The 22,088-nt window shown below is 51.6% G+C and overlaps 1 protein-coding gene across 2 annotated transcripts in view; it reads right to left on the bottom strand.

The window, feature by feature from the left end:
- Positions 1–22,088, bottom strand: part of FAM174B (family with sequence similarity 174 member B) — a 243,143-nt gene that overhangs the window by 183,740 nt on the left and 37,315 nt on the right. The window lies entirely within an intron of this gene.

Below are 22,088 nucleotides of genomic sequence, written 5' to 3' on the forward strand. Positions count from 1 at the left end.
AGGAGACATCTCGTAGGAACAACATAAGGCTGTAGCTCGTGCGGATTTTTGGCTCCATTGATTTAAAAAAAAAAGGGGGGGGGGGCTTTGAAATACACTAAATGAGACCAGTTCAGATCCCTGTACTGATGCATGTAGGAAGTCTGTATTCTAGCATCAAAACAAGGCATATAGAAACTGTCGTTCTCAGATAAGAATTTCCAGTTCAAGAATATGGGATATAGTCTGAAATTCCATTCGTATTTGTGAGTAACTTGGACCCAACTTTAGGTGAACCAGATACAAGTCCCCCACTGTAGCTGAGCTCTTCTTCATGCAAATAACATGACCTCATTGCCAAGATTAGAAATACCTTGATAGACAACTGGCCCTACTTTCAATCAGCTATTACAAATTCTGCCCCCACTCTCTAATATCCTCATGCCTCATGTCGACCCTATCATTTACTGGGGTGACATTTTGAAAACATGGATTTCTTTTTTATTTTATTTTATTTTTTTTTAGAAAACATACATTTCTTGCAGATACAGGAAACTACTTTGCTCAAAGTTAATTGAGCATTTTAGAGTAATTTCAGAAATGTGTTTATAGGCTAAGGAGGGCATCTGGTTACACCTGTTCTCAGAATGATACCGGCTAAAAGAAAAAGCACAGTCAACAAGTATGTTTAAACCTCTATTGTGTTTGGTTTGGAGAAATCAAAAAATAGAACACAAATTGAAATTTAACTACCCATCGCAGTCTGAAAAATAGATCAAAGCTGCAGAAAGATATACTTTTTTTAATTACGTGAATTTGCTGTCATGATTTTTATGTTTTGTTTCTGAAGGGTAGAGAACGATCACACCTATTCCACACTTCCACATACATCACACTGCAGCAAACGAAGGCTTTTATTTCTGCCTCCCTGAAATGCACACTCATTTTCCTTTTGAACAATGGTGTTTGAGGAATCGGAGGCCTCTCGGTGCAAGAGTCCTTCAAAATGCTGCTCAAACTGAGGATTTTGAGGAGATGATTACCACTTGGGGACCTGGAAAGGGTTATCCTGCAGCACGTCTATAGAATTATTTCCATGTTTGTGCTCTGCAGTAACTTGTAATTCAGCACCAGGATTCCCTTTGCTCCCCATTTTTAACTAACGAGGCCAAAGCGGGTCTAAAGCAAATAACGAAGGACTAAGGGAAAAAACTGAGACTGTTTGGTGGTCAGAAAACATCATGGCAGCTGGCAGTGAGAGCCAGGCTGCCCAAGGATGGCGTAAGTTTTAAAGATGCTCAGAGAGTCTCCCCAAGCTACCCCACAGATGTGACTAATACACATACATAGCACCCACACTTGGCTTTAAAGGGGAATTGTTCAAAAATATTTAACTTATAGGGTTTGAAAATTGGATATTTATCTTCTTTAATTCCTTCATGCGCCTCTCAGAGTTCATGAACCAACAGTCGGGAAACATCCTCTGGAACAGCTGATGGAAAGGCACAAGGATTAGAACTTTGAAAAGCATCTAAAAGGCTTGTTTGGGGTTGGTTTTTGCTGGTTGGCTCGTTTGAGGGGAAACCTTGGTCCTGTTGGCTCCTGTGTGCGTTCGCAACCCCGCATTCTTCCAACCCGTGGCCTTGTTAGGATTCTCAGCTTTCCTAGAAGATCTCAATCCCACTGCCTCTCCAAGCACCTAGCCAGCATCCTGGAGTAAGCATACTCCTAGCATTCAGCAGGGATATCAGTTGGGCACAGTAAGGGGACTCTCCTGAAATAGAGCCCATCCTGTCCATCTGGCACTCCAGAACAGCACTGTTCAAGTTTTTTAAACCCACTCGGCATTTTGACAACCCCCAACCCCAAATCACAGCCATCCTTTATACAGTTACTTGAAATTCCAAACTAAATTCAACCCCAGAACTTGGAAATTCAAACATCAAGGCAAGAGGACAACACTCCAACTTGCCTTCATGCTCTACAATAGCCACACACCTGTTAGAAAGGCGGAAACTCCTTTCTATAGTCCTGTAGACTATAATATGATTATTCATCAAGATATTACAAGAGCATCAATTGGAACATTCTTCATATTAATAAGACATTAAGGAAAATATACCTAAATCTACCCAAATATACCAAAATCTCCCAAATTGATTTCTTTCCTCTATTCCAACAACAAACAGAAAATATAGGAGTATATTGGGAGTATTGAAAAAACTCAGAAACCACACTAATGACAAATGTCAAAGACCTATAGTAAAAACACAAACCTTTTACAGAGATTGATAAAAGAGAAAAGTTAATGGAAAGACGTAACCTTGGATTGAAACATTCAATATATTAATGCTGTTAATCCTCACCAAAGTAATTGTTAGGTGAAATGCAAGCCTAACTGAATTCCAGTGGGATTTTTTTTTTTTTTACCTTGATGAAAGATTCTAAAGCTGATCTGGAAGGGGAAAAAATGATGAGAGGAGAATAGTTAGGAGTTGTTTAAAGAATATCAAGGAAGTACTTTCCCTAAGAGATATCCAGCTATATTATTATTGATACAGTCATTAAAATAGTGTGTTACTGATTGCAAGACTCAAATCAATTGAAGAAGTGGAACCACACAGTCCTGAAACCTATTATATGGTTTTTTTTAAACTTAAATCTGAGAAATGAAATACCAGAAAGCAATGGTTAATGTTTGAATTATCTAAAAGGGAAATTGGAAAATATGGCCATTTGGGAAGGGGAAGGAATCAAATTTGATTCCTATCTCATAACATACACTCAAAAACATCTGAGTGTATTAAATGTAAAAAAAAATGAATCCAAAAATATCTAAAAGGAAATATTGGTGTATATTTAACTAAAGCCTAGGTGAGGAAAGGCTTTTTAAAAATTTTTTTTAATGTTTTATTTATTTTTGAGAGAGAGAGAGAGACAGAGCACAAGCATGGAAGGGGCAGAGAGAGAGGGAGACACAGAATGTGAAGCAGGCTCTAGGCTCCGAGCTGCCAGCACAGAGACGGATGCGGGGCTCAAACTCGTGAACCATGAGATCATGACCTGAGCTGAAGTGGGATGCTTAGCAGACTGAGCCACCCAGGTGCCCCTAGCAAAAGCTTTTGGATCATGAAGTAAATGAAAGTGATGATCAGAACAGAAGGAGTTATCTAAAAACATATCAAAAACAACCTGCACAAAACATAAAAGGAAATGATAAATCGGCTAAAAATATTTGAAGGAAATGAACAAAGAGCTAAAAGGTTTAATACAGCAAATACTTTTATACATCAATAAGGAAGACAATCCTGGGCAGACAGAGAATCCCAAGCATACAATTTTTAGAAGAAATACAAGTGTGTAACTAAATTCATGATAAATGTTTGATCTCAAGGTTAATCAGAAAAAGGCACATCAGCAAAATGAGATCTTTTTTGCAGTTAATAACTGTGTATTTTAATTATATTCACAGTTGATGAGGTGAAGAGGGGTGGCAGGGGGTGGGGCTGTTCAGGTCCCCTTCCAGGGAGCATGCCTGGGAAGCCTGGGAAGCAGAATTGACTGACAGCTCTAGCTGCCTGCCCCCTGGTGACCCCTAAGGGTCCCAACCACAGCTTGAGAGTGACAAGGGTCCTCAGACCAGCCCATTCTTGCAAGAAACTTTGGTTTGGGGGTTCCCTACCTCTCTCAAAGCTTTCTTAGAATCATGCCACAGTCTGAGCCACTTCTACACTACCCTTTCCTCTCTCGCCTTCCCAAATTTCCGTCTGAAGGCTCTTCTGCTGGCCCTGCCCCCCTCCTCACCTTCCCCTTCACACTGGCATCACCCCCATCCAAATGCATCTGGGTGCCTGCTTCTCAAGACACTATAGTGACACAGGAAGTGATGTGGGCACCGTCCTACTCTGCTAATGGGACTGCCAATGAGCACAACCTTTTTGGAAACTACCAACGATGGAATTAACGGTGTTTCCTCATTGAATGGGATATTGTGTGGTTGTGAACCATCAGGTTTGGAAAGAACCCTGATGGGAAAATATTTGTTTTATAATCTTAACGGGCTAAAGTGAGAAACTACATTGACAGCATGACATGAGTTTCAAAGAACCATCACATAAAATAGATGGACACATAGAAGAAAGACGGGCAACAAACCCACCCTGATGTACGGGGTGGCTATGTCAGAGGAAGGGGCTGTGGATGACTTTTTCCTCTTTATACGTTTCTGCGTTCTTTGTATTTTCTGCAGAAAGTAGGTATTATTTCATAGTCAGGAGCTTTAAACAACAAGATTTAAATGCAGGCCAGAACAAGAGGGGGCAATAGAACAGGAGCCCAGTGTAATTGCACAGGATCCACTGTGATGGGCTGGGAAGGGGAAGAGGGCCCCTGGCCCCAGGCCTGATGGAAAGGCCGCAACAGACATTCAGATGACTGGAGTGGCCATGGCCACAGGCAGGAATTGCATGGTCTGAACCATCAGTGGGAAGTGGGAACAGGGTTGGTTTTTTTAATGAGAAAAACAATAGGAAAGATTGAGAAGCTCAAATCAGAACAGGAAAGAGTCTTCAAGTGCTAAGCCAGTCTGTGGAAAGCCTTGGAAGTTTCTTTGGCATTGCCAGCTGACTGATATTCCCTTCTCCCTGCCATTCCTCTGAATCCCCAGATTAAACCCAGAGAAAGCACCCACAGCGAGAAGCAGCTAGAAGGAGTTTGAGGTTTAGTCGTCATATGCTCATCTACCTGAGTGCATGCAGCCTAGGCAGCCACGGGCCCCCGGGGGGAACTGTCCCCACCCCTAAGGGAGGGCAGCCTTCCCTTGAAGTGACTCTTCCTCAGGAGTTGTTTTTCTTCTCTTTTGCTTCATCTGCCTCTCCCTCACATGGGCGAGGGGGCGGAGATCCATGCCTCTCAGTCTGGACTCTTAGAGAAACCCCTAGAATCCCCCTCCCTTGAGGACCCGTCTCTGGTCACTTCGCCTTTTTGCTTTTTTACTCCTGTATCTGCGGCTAGCCACAGCTGTCTCTCTCGGACAGAAACCATGAACTCTGGTCCTGGATGACCCCTCCCACCCCCAACGCTGTTCCCAGCCCCAGTAGGATATTTCTGGGCCCCTGGGGGCCTCACCTACCCGGAGGAGGGTTCCAGCTCCCCAAAGGCTGCCCTGTTCCAATCTGCCCCTGCCTGTGGAGGGAGAAAGGAGGGAGGCTTGGGGCGGTGGGGGCAGGGGCAGGAGGCAGGCAGGCCAACCCCCTCCTCCTCTTTCTTCCAAGCGGCAGCAGGCAAACCCCTCTTCTTCCAGTCTGGGCATCTCAGAAATGCACAGGATTCTAGAGATGAAGAAAAGCCCGGACATGTCGTTTATACTTTCACAGCTAACTGCCGAATCCCTTTCAGTCAAATGCCCAAGTACACGTGGCAAGACTTGCTCCAAGAAGTGATGGGGCCTGAGGCTCAGGGCGGTCCCTCAGGCCCAGAAAGGCTGGGTCCAGCGACCTTAGATGTTCGAGGGGTAAGGGGGCACCGGGGGGGCATTCCACAGCTAGCCCAGGAAGCAGATGGAAAGGCTCCCCCCTTCCTCTGGGACCTTCCCCACACGCCATTCTGGGCTCACTCTGCACGACTCCAGGATTAGTCGGGGTCGGCTGAGATTCACTCCAGGAGTGACCCCGGACCACAGTAAGAAGCGCCTATGATGTGGGTACCCATCACACCCACGGGTGCACTCCAAGAGGAAGCGTAAGTTTCACAAAACAGTACTTACCCCAGTACGTGTAGTACACACTGATATTTTCTCTTACGGTTTTGATGTTGTTCAAGACCCACTAAACCATTTCATGACTCACTGTTGGCTGGCAGCTGGCAGTTTAAGGCCCCCGGGCACCCTGACAGCCTCCCATCAGGTGTTGGAGAGGAACCATCCGAATTGGAAGGCTTTGGTGACGGGCCTCCCCTCCTTCTCTGTTTCTCCGTGCTAGGTCATAGTAAGCACCTGGCACTTTTAGGTTAAGGGGGGCCCTGGGGGGGGGGGGGGGTGATGGGCTGGTGCCTGTAGGAAAGATGCCAGGGGTAGGAGTGGAGAGGGAATCTCGGAGGGAAACTGCTTCGAGGTATGTCTCATATCCAGGTCAGGGCTCAATCTGCACGGCAGAAGCATAGGCACCTGTATTTTCTAGGCTTTTCCCATTCTCGATGCCAGGCACCCCTCCTCCTCCCTGCTGGGGAAAGACAAAGACTACCCCACGGGATATCCCTCGGGGAATCCTGGGCTCCCAGGCTCCATTCACCCGTCCCTAAATGACCAGAGTTTAGGAGCAGCTGGGACTCCTTTAAACTCCAGCTGGGAGAGGGCAAGATTGAGCTCACCTGATATCTTTTCACAAGGGATACAAGAGATTAGTGATTCCCTCTCCCTGTACCCCTACAAGCATCTTCGGAAAGATCCCTGGGGGACTGAAGCAGGGAAGGTGGGTGAAGTGCCCCAAAGCCCTCCCACACAAAGCCCTGCTTTGGGCTGCGGTCCATTCTCAGTATCCTTGCCTTGCCTCGCATCCCCAGCTCTGGGAAGCTATTGTCCTAACCATTGAGCCTAGTGTTTCCAGGAACATGGTAGTCGAGTCTCCAGTGGCATCCCTCAGACCGCCAGCACCCTGGCATGGTCCAGACGGCCCCGAGCCTCAGGGCGCTGCCCGCTAGGATCTGACCCTGCCAGAGCTGGGTTCACTGCTGCTGAGCCAGGTCAGAAGCCTTTCCTTTTGTTCTCTCCTCTTCTGCTCCAAGCCACCAGGGTCTGGGCCGCAGGAGGGGTGTGGTCCATCCCTGACATCCAAGAGTCACTTTCATCTCCATCCGACTCAAGTCACTGCAGCGTCCCCCAAGTTCTTATAAATGCCACTGTCTACAAGTGTTTACAGAATACTCACTACACTGCACTCAAGCCCAAGGAAACAAGGAAACAAGACAGATTCCAAATGCTCACAGAGCTTACAATGCCACAGGGAAGACAGCAATCCAAGCCATGTATGAGTGCCTGCAAGAGGCCAAGCTAGGCGTCTAGGGGGTGGGAGCTGGGCGGGATGACTGGGGGTGCTGTGACAGGGGGTGGTGTGAGGGGAGAAGGAATTTGAGGGGAAGAGAGGGTGGCCACACCAAAGGGAAAGACTATATGGCACCATCCCAGTCCCCCAGGACCACAAAAGATGGGCTTCCCGTGCAAGTCGCTTCTCCCTCCTCCGTGTCATATTTTTGTCAAGTGACAAAAGCCTGTGTCTGAGAGAGACCCTTCCTGTTTTCTTCCTGTAGACTCAATGTCTAGTGTTCCTCAACGTCCTAGATCAGAAAGTCAGCTTAGATACATGACGGCAGCACAGCTCTGTGAGCGGGGAGATTTATGCTTGTGCTGGGTTGGCCATCAGACAAGGAGATCCCGACGATCTCTTCCAGATCCCAGATTGGCGAATCTCTCTACTCCCTCCCAAATCCATCCTCCATTTCCAAGACTGTCAGGTGTCTGGTTGACCAGCTCTCACCATTTCCCTGTCACGGTCGATAGGCACAGCCATGGGGCTGCGTTCTTTCCAGTGTGGAAAGAAGGTGTGGATGACTTCCAGGTAGCCCAGAAAAGCATTATACGCTCCCACATCCCATGAGCTGGAGTGATGATGACCAGAATAGCAACCCTGGAAGCCACTTGTTGAAAATGGCAGAGCCACTCTCCGTGTGGGTCCTATAGGAATGCACAGAGCAGTATACTTTCTGCCCCATCTCCAACCATCCAGGACATGTGCCTGGACTATTAGGTGAGAAAGAAAGAAACGTCTCTTGCCCTTGAGCTCTATTGTATCTTGGGTCTATTTGTTAAGAGCACTTTGGCCTACCCTAACATAATCTCAAAGATCTGAGTTTTCCTTTATCAGTCAAACAAGTGACTCAAGAATGGTTAATGAAACTCAATTACTTACAATTCTGGGTATTGATAACTTAGGGAAAGAGAAAATTAGGTGGCAATTTAAATGAAGGGTTACACATTCATAAACTTGCCCTAAAACATTTTGGAGATGTCAACTTTAGCTTTGTATATCTCCATTTGAATTTGAAGACAGAGTTGGCAGCCAGTTCCAAGGAGGTGTCTAATTGAGGATTGCTTTTCAATTCAACAAACATACCCCGAGAGTCCCCCCTGCCAGGTAAACCCAACTCTTAGAAAGGGAGCTGGATACAAAATGGAAGAAGTGGCCTCCTAGAAACAACGGTACCCTTTACTGGGCTCCAGAAAAGCAATCAAATACAGCCACCCAACGGGTTCTCACCTACCGAGCTCTTTCTGCAGGCCTGGAGGATACTGACATCATGCAAATGTTGTGTCTAAAAGAGAAAACCCAAGGTGTTCTGGAAGGAGGGACGGTGCTTTCCCTCCACCCTTAGAATTGTCCTTTAGAGGAGAATTGTGTCTTAGGAAGAAAACTACCGCTGTCAGCACAGCACCAATCATGACCAGTAGGAACCTAAAGCGGTACCTGGGCTGGGGACGGAGGCCTGGCTGTCAGTGGCTAAGATGTCTTCCTGAACCCTCCAGGATGCTTTTAGAGTTTATGTTTTTAAGCACACGCAAAGCGCGTTGTTGACATGTTGCACGGCAGAACCTGATATATACTCTCTCCCCAATTCCCAAGTAAAATATCCCAAAATGTGCTCGCAATGGGGAAGGCCCTCAACTAACCGCTGTATTCATGGTGGCAGCCTGCTGGTGACTTGCGCGTCGTAGGGGAGCTCGGTCACGTACGTGTTTTGAGAAGTGCTAAATTGCAATCATGCAAATATGTTATACATCCCATTTCTTAATCCATGTACTGGAAAGAAAATGCAAATGAAAGTATCCAGAAGATACCGTAACTGGATCAAGTCTTGTTTCAATTGCTACGGTCTTCTGAAGATAGACCTCAAAACCCCAGCAATGCCACGACCTGGGGTCCTGACATTCAAGCTTAAAGCTTCTGCCGTCACTCCCTTAGCTGACCTCTGAGTCCCAGGCAATGTGCCACGGGCTGCATCTGGCCCCCTCGCAGCCCACCCCCCAGCTTGAATTCCTCCTTTGGCAAAAGCCTGCTGGTGCCAGCATGGAGCTCTGCTCTGCCCCACGGAGGGAACTACCCAGCCCCAAAAGGTTAGTGATGGAAGTTAAAGAAACTCCATGCACCTGGGCTGACAAATACAAGTCCTAGAGCGGGGACCGTGCTGGTTCAGGAACAAATAAATCTGGGGGTGCAGGGGGTGACTGGGAGGAGAGGGATTCTAAAACATTCCTGAGATTGTGAAGCCTACACAGGTGTAGGGTTTTGGGTGTGTTTTGTAGATCAGTGTGTCCCCAGTGCCCAAAATTGGACTTGGCACATGGTAGGTGCTCAGTAAATATTTGTGGAATGAATGAATGAATGAATGAATCAAGATGGGTTCCTTACTGACCGAAAGTAGACGTGTGGAATTATGTAGTTGAAGAGAGCCCCTGCCAGCTAGGCTGCCCAAGCTGGATGCCAGAAAGGCCAGCTGGCTCACCACCAAGGTGCACGTTTCTCCCTAGAGACCACGGGAGGACAGCAGGAAAGTGGAGGACCTCCCTCAACCCAGCCCCTGCAAGCTCAGAAGCCTGGTTTTCCTGGGTATCCAAAACTGATAAACTCCAAGGCCAAGGGTGATCATTAGAAAAAAAGAGGAAGACTTCTGTCCCAGGGGACACCAGCAGGTCCTGCAGACACACCTCCCTGGTATCTGCCCCCTCCTCTCCGATCCTCTGAGGTCTAGAGTCTCCTCCATCACCCTGGACCTCTCCTCTCCCCTCCTGGGCTGTCTCCAGGATGCATCTGGAGTCTACCTTAGGGCTGGGAAGTGTGGAATCAGGACAAGGTACGTTAACAGGGGCGGGGGGTGGGGCCACTTGGGCAAGATTTACATCATCGTATGTGGCTTCTTGAGGTACTGACTGGTAGCAACTCCTGGTAAAGGCAAAACGACTATCAAATATACCAAGAATCTTTGCCCTCCGTGACCCACTTCCAGGAATTAACCCTTAGAAGTGATGGCAGGAGGCGTCGCAATACACCTGAAAAAGGATGTTCTTGAACGCATTAATAATGATGGGAACTTGGAAGCTACATACACGCCCTGGAGAGAAGGGTTAAGTGAGAGTGTGGTCCTCAGGAAACCCACTTATGCCCCCAGCATGCCGCAGGACCAAGAGATGACAGGAGCCTCCAAATGTAATTAAACCATGCCTGCAAAGGATTTTAGAAATTTGCACGAAGGGTAGGGGTTTGCAGAGATGGCTTACTGTTGCAGCGCGCATGGCATTTCACTCCAAACAGAAGGAAAAAAAAAACCTACACTCAGCTCCTGTCCCCGGGGCTCCCTGGGTATGTCCAGCCCCTGAGCACCCAGCTGTCAGCCAGACCCTCTGGATCCAGCATCCCCATTGGCCTCTGTCTTCTTCCTTATTAGATATTTATAAAAAGAGAGATCTAAATGCGATGGGCTCCAGGCCAAATAGGGGGTCACTGGCACAGGCACCCATGAGCAGGGCAGAAGCGGGCCACTGTCAGAAGGCGCTGTATATACATATGTATGTATGTACTTTTATCTATGTAAAATACATACACGGATGAAAAAAGAATCGAGGCGAATGTGAAGAAATGTAAATGTCATTTGATTTCCACTTAGGCCTCTTTTTCTATACCAATGCCTAAGTTCAGAAAAAACGTGGACTATCCTACCGAACGGCCTCGGCAGGGGTCCCCTACAAGTATGCGGGCTCTTTGTATCTGCATGCAATTTGATCTCTCTTCTGGATCCTCCCAAGGTCTGCAGGCTTATCCAGCACTCCTGCCTCCTCTCTCCTTGTGGGTGGTCCTCATGCCCCAAACCCCTTAGAGAAACACAGACTTGCCAGCTGGTGAACGAAGGTGCCGGTTCTGGAGGCTCCCTTCGGGTGGCCCAGATGCCGGACCCTCCAAGCCTTCCTGGGAGCTTCGGACGAGGCTGTGCCTCTGAGCTCTTCCTGCTCCAAAGGCCCGGATGCGCCTGCCTTGTCTGCCTGCCCTAGAGCCCAGCCGGCCTTTCTCTGCCTTTCCCCACTCCCCACCGCCCGACTCCCACCTCCCACCTCCACACCCCCCCCCCCACCCCGCACCCACCCCACAAAGAGCTCTGCTGGATGAAACTTCCCACCGGCAAAGAGGAGCCTAGAGAAGTAACTAAGACTTCTGTTTCTGGAAATGGCCCATCAGGTCACTGAAAACATACCCCCCCCAAAAAAGTTATTCTTTTTTAAATTAAAAAACAGATAGGATATTATAAGAGAAAGACTCTTTTTAAAGGCATCAAAGAGATGACAAGCTAGTGAGGAATTGATGAGCAGAGTCGCAGAGAAGAAAACCCAGAACGCAAAACCCAGCTCTCAAATCTGCTCTTGCCTCGAGGGCACTGGGATCCAGATGAATCTGCTTAGAAACTAAGCTGTGATTCCGATGGGCTCGTGGGCAAAAGTCACCGCCCAGCGCCCACCACAGTCTGGGGCCCTACTGAGCACCCCTTCCCCTTCGCCAACCACTACCCTGAAGGCGTACACCCCCAGAGCAAAGGAAAACCAGAACTGAGCCAGCCCTCCGTGGGCCTGTGGCTTCACTCCGTGCCCTCTGGTTGACTCAGGCCTCGAGCCTGCATGATGGTGGCCCCGGCTCTCATACTGCCAGCAAGTGTCTGTCAGAAAAGCAGGGAAAGTCTTCTCTGGAAGAAGGTTAACGTCACCCTAGGCCTCAAATCATTCATACGCAGGAAGAGCCATCCTTGAAATGCGGGAACTCCTGGCAGGCCACCTCCCTGAGAAGGACATGGAGGTCACCTCACAAGGACACTGGAGTGCCCGCCCCACGGGGCAGAAACCTACCTGACCGCTCCCCATGCTGTCACGAGCCCTCACTGTGCCCTTTTCTGGGATGAAGCTGGACCCAGATGCAGGTTCTCTTTGACCTCAGAGCTGTGTGCATGAAGGAGGCCCCTTCTCCATAAGAGAAATGCAAACACTTAGAAAACTGAAACCACTAAAACCCATCACCATCTTTTCCCCCAGTGTTCTTTGCAAGGAGCCAGGAGGGTTTCTTGGGAAGCAGGTGGCCCTGCCGGGGGAGGATGTCTAACACTGGGAAAAGGGCTCAGCCTCTTTGAGAGGAAAGTACCCCTCTTCGATGGGCTCCAGGACACATCCCACCCCTTGGCCATTTCTCCTGAGGCTCACTCCCAGGCCTCCCTTGTCCCATCCCCATCCCTTCCTGCCCCTTCGGATCCAGTTGAGGGCCCACCACCGCTCCCACCCCTTAGAACTCTCCCAACAACGGGGGACTTTCATCCGCTTGACGTCTGACTTCGCTTAGTACGAATTCCACAGACACCCAAGCCAAGACTGTTATGTCCACGAGGGTGTTCACAGTTCCCAGAACACTGCCTAGCACAGAGGAGGGCTCAGCCGTTTGGTTTTTTGTTGTTGTTGTTTTGGTGGGGGGTTTTTTATTTTAATTTTTTCCCCAAGCAAATGAATGAAATCACAGCATTTCCTGTGAAGCCCGGAGACTCTGAACAGCCAGCTACAGGCCTTCCCCCGGCCTTTGCTTCAGTGACGACTTCCTCCTCCTCCAGGAACACTGGGAGCCCTTCTCCTTATCTCCCTTCATTTTCCTCTTCTTTTGTCTCCTTTTGTACGAGACTTTTCAGGCGCCTGTGTCCTCCGGCGCTTTTAGAGTAGACTCTTCTAGGACAGTGCCGCTCGACTCTTTTCCATTTTAAAAACACTCCCAAATCCATTTACCGGCAACGTCCTCATACTACCGTCATTGTCGCTATCAAAAGGGGTCACTGCCTCACTGGTCCCAGTGGGAGACCCCGTACTGAGCACAAAGAGAATTAACAGTCTGTGTCCGCCTGGAAGCTGGAGGGAGCCTCACGGGGAAGGCGGGGCCAGTGAGTGTTCTCTGATGATGTCACAGATACATCAACAAGTGCCTGGGGAGGGAAGAGGGGGGAGGAGGGCAGGAATAGCTGTGACACCTCCCTAGAGAAGTAATGATATGGGCGGGGGGAGGGGCACGTGGGAAAGGGTTTGATCAGTCCTTGTGGTAGAAGGTGAGGGCCCCAGAGCCTGAGGGCACAGGGAACAGGGTGAACCCACTACTGCACGGGGACAAGCAGGGGGATTTGGGATTTTTTGGTTGGGGGTTGTGGGGGGGTGATGGGATGGGAGGAGTAAGCAGGGCGAGGCAAGAGGGCAAGTAAAAAGAGTGTCCTTGGCAAGAGTAGGAGGCTGGACGCCGCTGGCCTGGGGCCAAGGGAACATTCCAGTGGCAGGGATGGGGGACAGAAAGAATGCTTACAGGCAGGAACGTCCAAGGCACCCTTGTAAAAGTGTGTGCATGTGTTTGCGGTGCACAAGGCAAGGCCTCTCAGGAACACGCCCACGTCCTCCAGAAAACCCAAACGCTGCCTCCACGTCTCTTATGTGATAGAGTTTTGATTGCACCTGACACCCAGGGTGATGTGGCGAGGGGAGCGTAGATGTACAGAAGGCAAAAATCAGGAGGCAAAGACGACCCCATGGTCACAGGCCCCCAGGCCTCCAAAGAAAGCCCACGACGGCGGGATTGTGCCTGCCTGAGCTCCTTAGACCTTAAATCTCACCGGGGCCTGGACACCTCAGAGAATAAAGCTCTGGGGAGACAGGGCCGTGGGTTGGTAGGCCACGGCACCACGTAAAAGTGGGGCTGGAACTGGACCTTGACTGGGGGGCGGGGCCGTGCAGGTGACATGGCGCGGAACCTCTGAGGACACAGCTGCACAAGGGCACTGACGAAAGGGCTGTTCAGGGACAGGCAGGGGGCGGGGGCAAGGGGGGTCCCGGCAGAAGACGGAGCAGCCTTCGGAGAGACTCCTAAGCTAAGTTAAAGAGTTTGGACTTTTAATCTGTTGGCAATGGGGAGGCAGTGAAGCTTTATTGACCACAGAAGCACTTGGGTCAGAGAGTGCCTGAGACCACCCCCCAAGGGTGGTGTTTGGGCTTCAGCCCCCCAGGCTCTGCCCCAGGGTCTCTCAGAGAGCTGCTAGGAGACTCCACAGGAGCTCAGACTGTGGGAAGGAGGGCCTGGAGGGGAGGAGGGCCACCAAGGCCAACAATGGCGGGGGAGGTGAGGAAGTGATGAGAACCCGAGAACCCACAGCGAGCAGCTGGCTGGAGGCAGGGAGGGAAGAGGAGGGGAGGAGGGCAGACATTGAATCAAAGATGATGCGGACGACCTTGATGCTGGGGAGAGGTCTGGAACCCCGGGGGACCCTGGCGAGATGCAGGTGGGGCTTGGGGAGCACCGGCTGGCAAATGCTCCAGGTGAGCACACACGGGAGGGAGGGAGGGAGGGAGGGAGGCAAGGAAACCTTGACTCACACTGCTTTTCTCAAATGCAGACTTCCATAACACATTCTCTGTCTTCTCAAGTGCACAGAGGCTTCAGGCCATCTTCCTGCCCTAGGAAAGGCATCTGCGTCTCACTGGACAGAGACATGCGCTGCCCCCAAATGCCCACTGGGCACACTCACACACCCAGCCTGCAGCACCGGCAGGTGAAACAGGCAGCCCTCCCCTCCTCGTCGCTCACTTCTTCTGGGGGTCAGGCCGGGGGCCCACCACCCTGCTGTCCTCCTGACCCCACTGTCTGCCCATTTGCCTTTTCTCTGACACTCAGGCGCAAAGGAAGCCCTGAACATATATATCTGCAGTACCCCAGGGGCAAACGTCTGAAATTCTCACCACCACCACCCCCCCCCCCACCAAAACGCTGAAAACGTTGAAGATCTCCCAAAGAGACAAGTTTGCCAGCCTCTGGCACGAGCCTCCTGACCCTCTACCTCCACTTGCAAAGTTCGAACCTGTAACCTTTTATCTACTGCGACTGAAGTTTTCCGGGCACTTTCTCTTTCTCTTTCCTCTGCATCTATTTCTTCCCCGGGCCACTTTGTGTCACCGCCTGGTTAGTTTCCAAATACTCTGCTCTATTCCTCCTCTCCATGCTCATCATTTCCCTGGACAGTGGGAAACTGCCCCATTCGCCATCTTTCTCTCCCAAAAGTGAGCTCTTCGGCCACCCAGGCGAGCGAGCGTCTGGCAACGTCTTTTTACGTTTGAATCCTCCCCTGCCCCCAGCCCAGCCTCCCCCCACCCCCGGCGCTGACAGATTCCCCGCCCCCCCAAAAGCACTGATCTGTCCCTGCCATACCCGATGACTGCAGGTCCCAGCCGTGGCCCGTTTTGCCTGACACCTGCCTGTGTCACACTTGGGAGGGTGCCGGGACCCGGCTGGGACGCCAAGGTGAGATCTTCTCTGTGACAACCCAGCCTTTAGTGTCCAATGGGCTCTCAAGGGCTTAGACCTTCTCGCTTCTGAATGGGAGCTTTTTTTTTTTTTTTCACTTGTAGGTTGCTGAGAAGGAAAGGAAACTGTAGTATAGTGGCTTTGTTTTGTTTCTTAAGTCTTTTCTGCTCAGGAGAAAAAGCCACATGTTCATGTGCTTTGGCAACCAACCCTCCTACTGGGCTGCTTCTCAGACATCAGGGCCATCTTCCTGGCACCAGCCATCCAGGATGGTTTCCATCCTGGAAACCCCGTTCCTCCAAACAAGGTGGCCCTCATGGGCATGGGAAGGAAGCCATCACCCCATTCAAGTCCCTGCTCCCGGCCCTCCTGCAGGGCGCCGGGCCTCGGTATCAGGGATGGTCTTTGGAGTCGGCACGTGGGACCGTCTGGCTAGGACCTCCGTGAGATTCTAATACAGAGGGCATCATTGTCTCTGGGGACCATTGTGGAAGAGGGGGCAGGTCAGAGGTGACCTCAGAAAGTCGAGGAGTGACAATGAAGCAGGGTACAGGAAAAAAGCAAGCTAAACCCTTGCTCTTCAGGATGTGGTTCCCTGGACCGGTACCTCCGGCCTCCCCGGGGAGCTTATTGGAAATGCAGAGTCAGGCCACAGGCCTCCGAGTTCTCACGCGTCTTCAAGGCTGTGTGGCCTTGGCCTTGGTGGGCCTCACAGTGGTCCCCAAGTGGGCCTCCTGTGGGGCCCTCTGGCCTGGCTGTTGGCAGTCCAGGGCCCGGCTGCCATCTCCCCGCTCTGGGGACTCTGGCACCCCCACACAGAGCACCCAGCTCCAGCACTGCCTCCTCCCAGGGCAGGCACGTTCCGGCACAGCCCCCAGACTGAGAGATATACCGCCAAGCCCCAGCAGCCACAGCCATGGTTGGCACAGCCAGTGAGGTGGGGCCACCGCTCTCCCCAGTCCTTCTCTGTCCCCCTGAGGACGAAGTTCAAGGCTTTCAGACTCCTGAGTCCCTTGGGTCACCGAGCTGCTTTCAGGAAGCACCTTATGGTGCTTCCCTTTGGTAGCCCCACATTGTGAATCTGAGGTTCTTTATAGATGGGCCCATATCCACTCTCTGCCCCGAGTGCAGTGGCCACACCCTTCCCAGTTGGGACACGGGTCAGGTGTACTGTCACCGCCCCCCCCCCAACACACACACCCTGGCACCCTTGCCTGGACAGGGTGGGAAAACAATGAGGCACAGGTGTAGAAGAAAGAACTGGAAGAAGAGGAGGGGCCTCCTGCTGAGTCTTGCTTAGGGCTCTGGGTGCAGGTGGCCGGGCCTCAGAGGGAGCTTGCCCTCCTGTGGAGGCAAGAGTTGGAATTCCCATAAACTCTAGGACCCCAAGTCTCCTCAAGTGTATGTAGCACGAGGACACTGGACTCCATGACCCCAAGTGACAAATCCCCCCATGTCCTCCTGTTCCGCAGTGCGGGACCCTCTAGCACAGACTTCAGGTGGGACCTAGGACTTAGTACCAGGACAATTACCAACACCATGGAGCTAAGCTAAGCAAAAGCTTTCAACAGAAAACTTTGACATAGAACTTAGTATATACTACCACAGAGGTGACTGTCTCAAGTCAGTGGCTGAGGGACAACTAGATGGAAAACAGGTAAGATGGAATCCCAACCTCACACAACAGCTGTTTTCAGGGCCAGGCAGAGCCCAAGAAGACTGGTGGTTCTGAACCCAGCGTGCACATCAGAACCACCGGGCGCTCCTCATGGGGCAATACCTATAGGGGGACAGGCTGGCGGAGCTCTGAGGGGTTGGGGGGCTTCAGCTCACTTTCGCCACAGAGCCCTCCCTGGGCAGGCTCCACTTGGCCGGCAGCTGACCCTCCACGGGCTCCGGTCAGTGAGGCACAGATGGCCACTGAGTGGCCGTCCACCAGGGGAAGGACAGAAGAGGGTCAGGACCACACACAACCCAGTGGTGACTGTGGGCCCGGCAGCGAGCCGAAGCCCCCTGGTCACGCAGAGGTAAGGACGGACAGCGGTGGGCCAAGTTTCACACTCACACAGGCTTCAGCCTCCTCTTGGCCAGGCTGAAATAGTTGGAAGGGGCATAAAGGGGAGGAAAGAGGAGGAGGAAAGGAAACTAGCCATTATCTGGGCTCCACTTGGGGGCCAGTGCAGACCCCAGAGGCCTCGCTCCCTGTACCTGGTGCTGGGGCCTCTCCCCTCCTCAGCCAATGGAGGTTAGGGACAGGGTCACTCGGTGCCAATCCTACAAAATCCAATTCTAAGGCTCCCATTTAAAGAATTGTCTTAACTATTTACGGACGCACCGGAAACACTCATCGTATTGAGTCTAGGGGCGCCTGGGTGGCTCAGTCGGTTGAGCGTCCAACTTCAGCTCAGGTCACGATCTCACAGTCAAGTGAATTCAAGCCCTGCATCGGGCTCTGTGCTGACAGCTCGGAGCCTGGAGCTGCTTCAGATTCTATGTCTCCCTCTCTCTCTCTGCCCCTCTCCCATTCTTGCGCACATGCTCTCTCTCTCTCTCTCAAAAATAAACATTAACATTTTTTTAATAAATAATTGTCTTAAATATTTACGGATGCCAGAAATGCTCATAATAGCAGCACCAAAAATGCTCATAATACTGAGTGCAAAAACCCAGTGCTATGCCACAATGTTGTAAAGAAGAATGTGAAGGTCACCCCCACACAAGTCCAGAGGTCACTCATCATCCAAGCAGAGCTGGTCCCTCCCTTGTCAGGGCTTCTGAGTCCCCACCCCAGCCCCCAGTGCCTGTCACAGCCCTTTCTTCTCCATCATCCCAGAAGTCCTACATCTGTTCTTTCTCTAGACTCAACTTCTTGAACCTCCCAACTAACACAGAGCCTGGCATAAGTGGGCATTCAATAAATGTTTGCAAATGATGAGTGGATAAATGATGGATGGAGGGAAGGAAGGAAGGAAGGGAAAGGGAAGAGGGGAGTGAGGAGGCGGGGAGGGGAGAAGAGGAGCCAGAAAGGACTGAAGAGGAGGGTAGAGGAAGGGAAGGAAGGGAAGGGAAAGAGAGAAGGGAAGAAGTGGGGGAGGGGAGGAGACGGGTAAATTCAGAGGAAAACACAACCAAAATGTCGAGGGTTACTATTCCCTGGCTAACTTATTTTGCCTCCTTTTCAATTGCCTGTCTTCCAAAATGTCACCAATTTTTTTTTAATCACTTTTATAATAAATCCACTTTTTATCAGAATTCTATTTAAGTCGCTCTGAAATGTTTTCTCATAACATTCCAAGTCCTATTTTAGGTGAGCCGAGAAGACACTGGCGCTAGGTGATGTCTATATGGTGCCCACATGTTCCAGAGCCAATACTGGAACACATGATCCACAAGTTCCCAAATGCTCAGAAAAGATATGGAATGGAGTAGCTGGATTCTGGGCAAGACCCCCACATCTGAGGAATAGGCATGCCCCTCGAGAAAGAAAGTAGTACCCCTGGGGGCTGTGGGATCCCTTGGGACGATGGGCCAGTCTCACCCTGAGGTCGGCTGCTCTGAAAGGCCCATGGCAAGGATGGAGAGAGGGAGACGTTAAGGAAGAAGACACCCTACCCGGGTCCCATCTTCCTTCCAACCTACTTTGCGTCCCCAAGGCTGAACTCATTCTGCTTTTAGGAAATCACTCTCATCCCAGAGGAGGAGCTGGATTTTCCAAGTAAAGGCAGACCCTCCAGTCCCCACCCCACCCTCCCTTCTCCCCTCTGCCCAGGCGCTACACCTGTGGACCCCACTGTCCCAAGCACGAGCACCTGTGGCCACGAACGCCCTGCCCAGGGGGAAAGAAAGCGGCCTCAGGAGAGCCCTAGGGGCCCGCACCCTCTCTGGGCCTCTGGAACCGTGTGGCGGCAGCGGGACCTCCAGGCAGCAGGCCCTGGTTGGAACGTGGCCTCCCGGGCTGGGACCGAGACCCAGCACCGGGTAGCGACGCAGCACTGTGCACAGCACTCGGGGCTTTGGACCTGGGCACGTCCACTACCATCCTTCGGGTTCCTGGCTTGTAGAGCAGAAAGGATACCAGAAGCTACTTGAGCGGTGCCAGACACATGAACACATTAGTGCTGATGACACGCCCACTTTGCAGCGCCCCGATGAGGCGGGTGCCACTGCGCCCCTTTTACAGATGAGCAGAGGGGCTCGTGGGGAGGTCAGAGCAGTGCCCCCCAGGTCCCGTGGCTGGTAAATATTAGAACCAGGACTCGAGTCTGGCTCCAGCGCCTGAGCTCGCAAGACGGCGTCTAGAAGCTGTTTAAAGCACGACCAACAGCAGCTGATGCTCTGGTGTTGCAGATGTCTTAGTAAAGCAGAGGGTGGCCAAGGTGGGGCTCTGTGTGCCAACCGCTTCCTTCTACTCTACCAGCCTTCCAAGACAGAAGCATGTCTGGACCGTTCACCTCCGTGGCCCAGCAGACCCCCCATCGTGCCTTGTGGCTCCCTGAACACCCGCTGCACAGGTGATACAATGACACATTTATCAGGCACCCACCACATGCACCTTATCTCATTCAAATCTCTCCCTCCCTCCCTCCCCCACCCCTCACACACACACACACACACACACACACACACACACACACACGGTGTGGGCAGCTGAGAACTGCCTCAGCCAAAGGGTCCAAGCTAGGTGCTGGGCATGCCCAGGCTGGCCTGCCTGACCTTGCAGCCTCTCCACGATCGAGGGGTGAACGTGGAGGGATTCTCGAGGCAGAGCAATGTGCCCCTGGGGTAGCTTTCAAATGAAAATGAGATGATCCCATTTCTATAGCATACAACTCCATTGTTCTTCACTTTCTATTCCATAACGTGCCCAGCAATTATTTCCACGGATAGTGATTCCAAGTAAAATAAGAGAAAAGTACACAGCTGCCCTCCAAGACCTCGAGGGACTTGGGAGGGAGAGTGAGGGCATCAGAAAACAAGGGCTGATGTCAAGGCCCGCTGAATCAATAACAGTCTCACATCTTATAGTGAGAGAGTCATTATAAAGAAAAACAACGCTATCTCAAAACAGTGGCAATGTCAAAGCACAACCCTACTACATCTTTGATTTCCAAAAAAAAAAAAAAAAAAAAAAAAGGAGACTGGGAAGATCCCTTGTGAACCCGACTCCAATCTAGCAAACGGTCCATCCTAACGGCACGGGCACCCAGAGCAGGCTCGTCATCACGCGTGGGCGTCCGCTGGTCTCCCCGCCATTGGTTCTCACATTGCACAACAACGCTCACAACAAGGATGGAGACCACACACACGGTTTTCCCCGATGCGCAGCCGGTGTCAGTCCCCCAGACTGGGCCCACCCGCTGCCGGCGTCTGCTGCGTCCAGGTCAGGATTTCAGCAGAGGGTCCCGGCCCCCAGCCTGTTCCCCTTCTCTTGCATCCCCGCCTGGTCCGCATCGTGAGGGGCCCTGTGCACACCTGTGGACACTGCAGCCTGCACACCCCCATCCCTAGCTGCTCAGCCAAGGTGTAGGCACACCAGGGGCCCAGGCAGGATGCCCGGAAGCCAGGGACGTTCAGGCAGAGAATTCAACCGTGAGATCTGAAAAGGGAAGGTCATGGGCCCGTGAAGAGGCCACAGACAGAAGGGGGCCTTCCAGAGTGTGGGGTGCCTACTGGGACGTGTGCCTCTCAGTGTTCTTGACCCAGAGCTCAGACGTCTTAGGCCATCCCGCGAGTAAGCTGCAATGGCCTCTGAAGAGAAGCTCCCTGCCTCCTTCCCTCAGGGGAAAGTGCTAGAGAGCCCAGGAGACTCACAGCCCAAGATCTGTCCCCTTTAACCAGCAGACCCCGCAGTGACAAGACCTTCCTGATCCTGGTCCTCTAGAAGACCAAGACCATCCCCAGGCTCCCCACGTGGTTGGCCGCACTCCCAGGCTCTTAAGGCACTAGGCCAACAGGAGACTTGTTTTCCAACGGGGATCCCGGGAGGAGGAGGTGTGGCTCTGGATGGGAACAGCCCAGGGTCCGTGGGAAGGACAGCAGAACCCCAAGTGGGTTCCAGGAAGGACACCTGCAGAAAGGACTCTCCAAAGAACTGAACAAGAGAGTGGATGCAAACGCACCTGGCCCACAGGAGGGACTCGAACGCCTCTGGTGACGTGGCTGGCAGCAGCGACACTGTCTTGAGTGACTCTGTGCCAGGCACCTGCAGCGTGCGCTTTGCTAGATCATTCCTTTGATCACAACAATCAGAGGAGCTTTGCTCTCATATGGCCGTTGAGAGGAGTGAGGCCAGGATCCCCCAGCTGGTCAGCAGCCAGGCCAGGAATCGCACTCGGGTGCGTCCGTCTGCCTCCCAATCCTCCTTCCAGTCCCCAACCCCGCCACACCACACTCAACGCCTCAGCTGGTCTTCCTGCAGACTCTAAGGAGAACCCCCCACATGCCTACCTGCCTCCAGCTCCCAGGACAGGCTGGAGGTTAAATAACGCGGCCAAGACTCCAGGCCCCCTGCTTTGCCAACACCCTAGAGCTCTCTGTGCTCCTGTCCTGTGTGCAAAGCTCCTGGAAAGCCCATCCCCAGGAGGACGGAGCTTGCAGATAAGCCAACCAACCACACCCAGAAAAGACCCAACAGTGTCTCACCTCAGCACATTTTTTTTTAAGTTTATTTATTTTGAGAGATACGGAGACCACGCGAGTGGGGGAGGGCAG

The sequence above is a fragment of the Prionailurus viverrinus genome, chromosome B3 (assembly GCF_022837055.1).
Source record: "Prionailurus viverrinus isolate Anna chromosome B3, UM_Priviv_1.0, whole genome shotgun sequence".
NCBI classification, from domain to species: domain Eukaryota; kingdom Metazoa; phylum Chordata; class Mammalia; order Carnivora; family Felidae; genus Prionailurus; species Prionailurus viverrinus.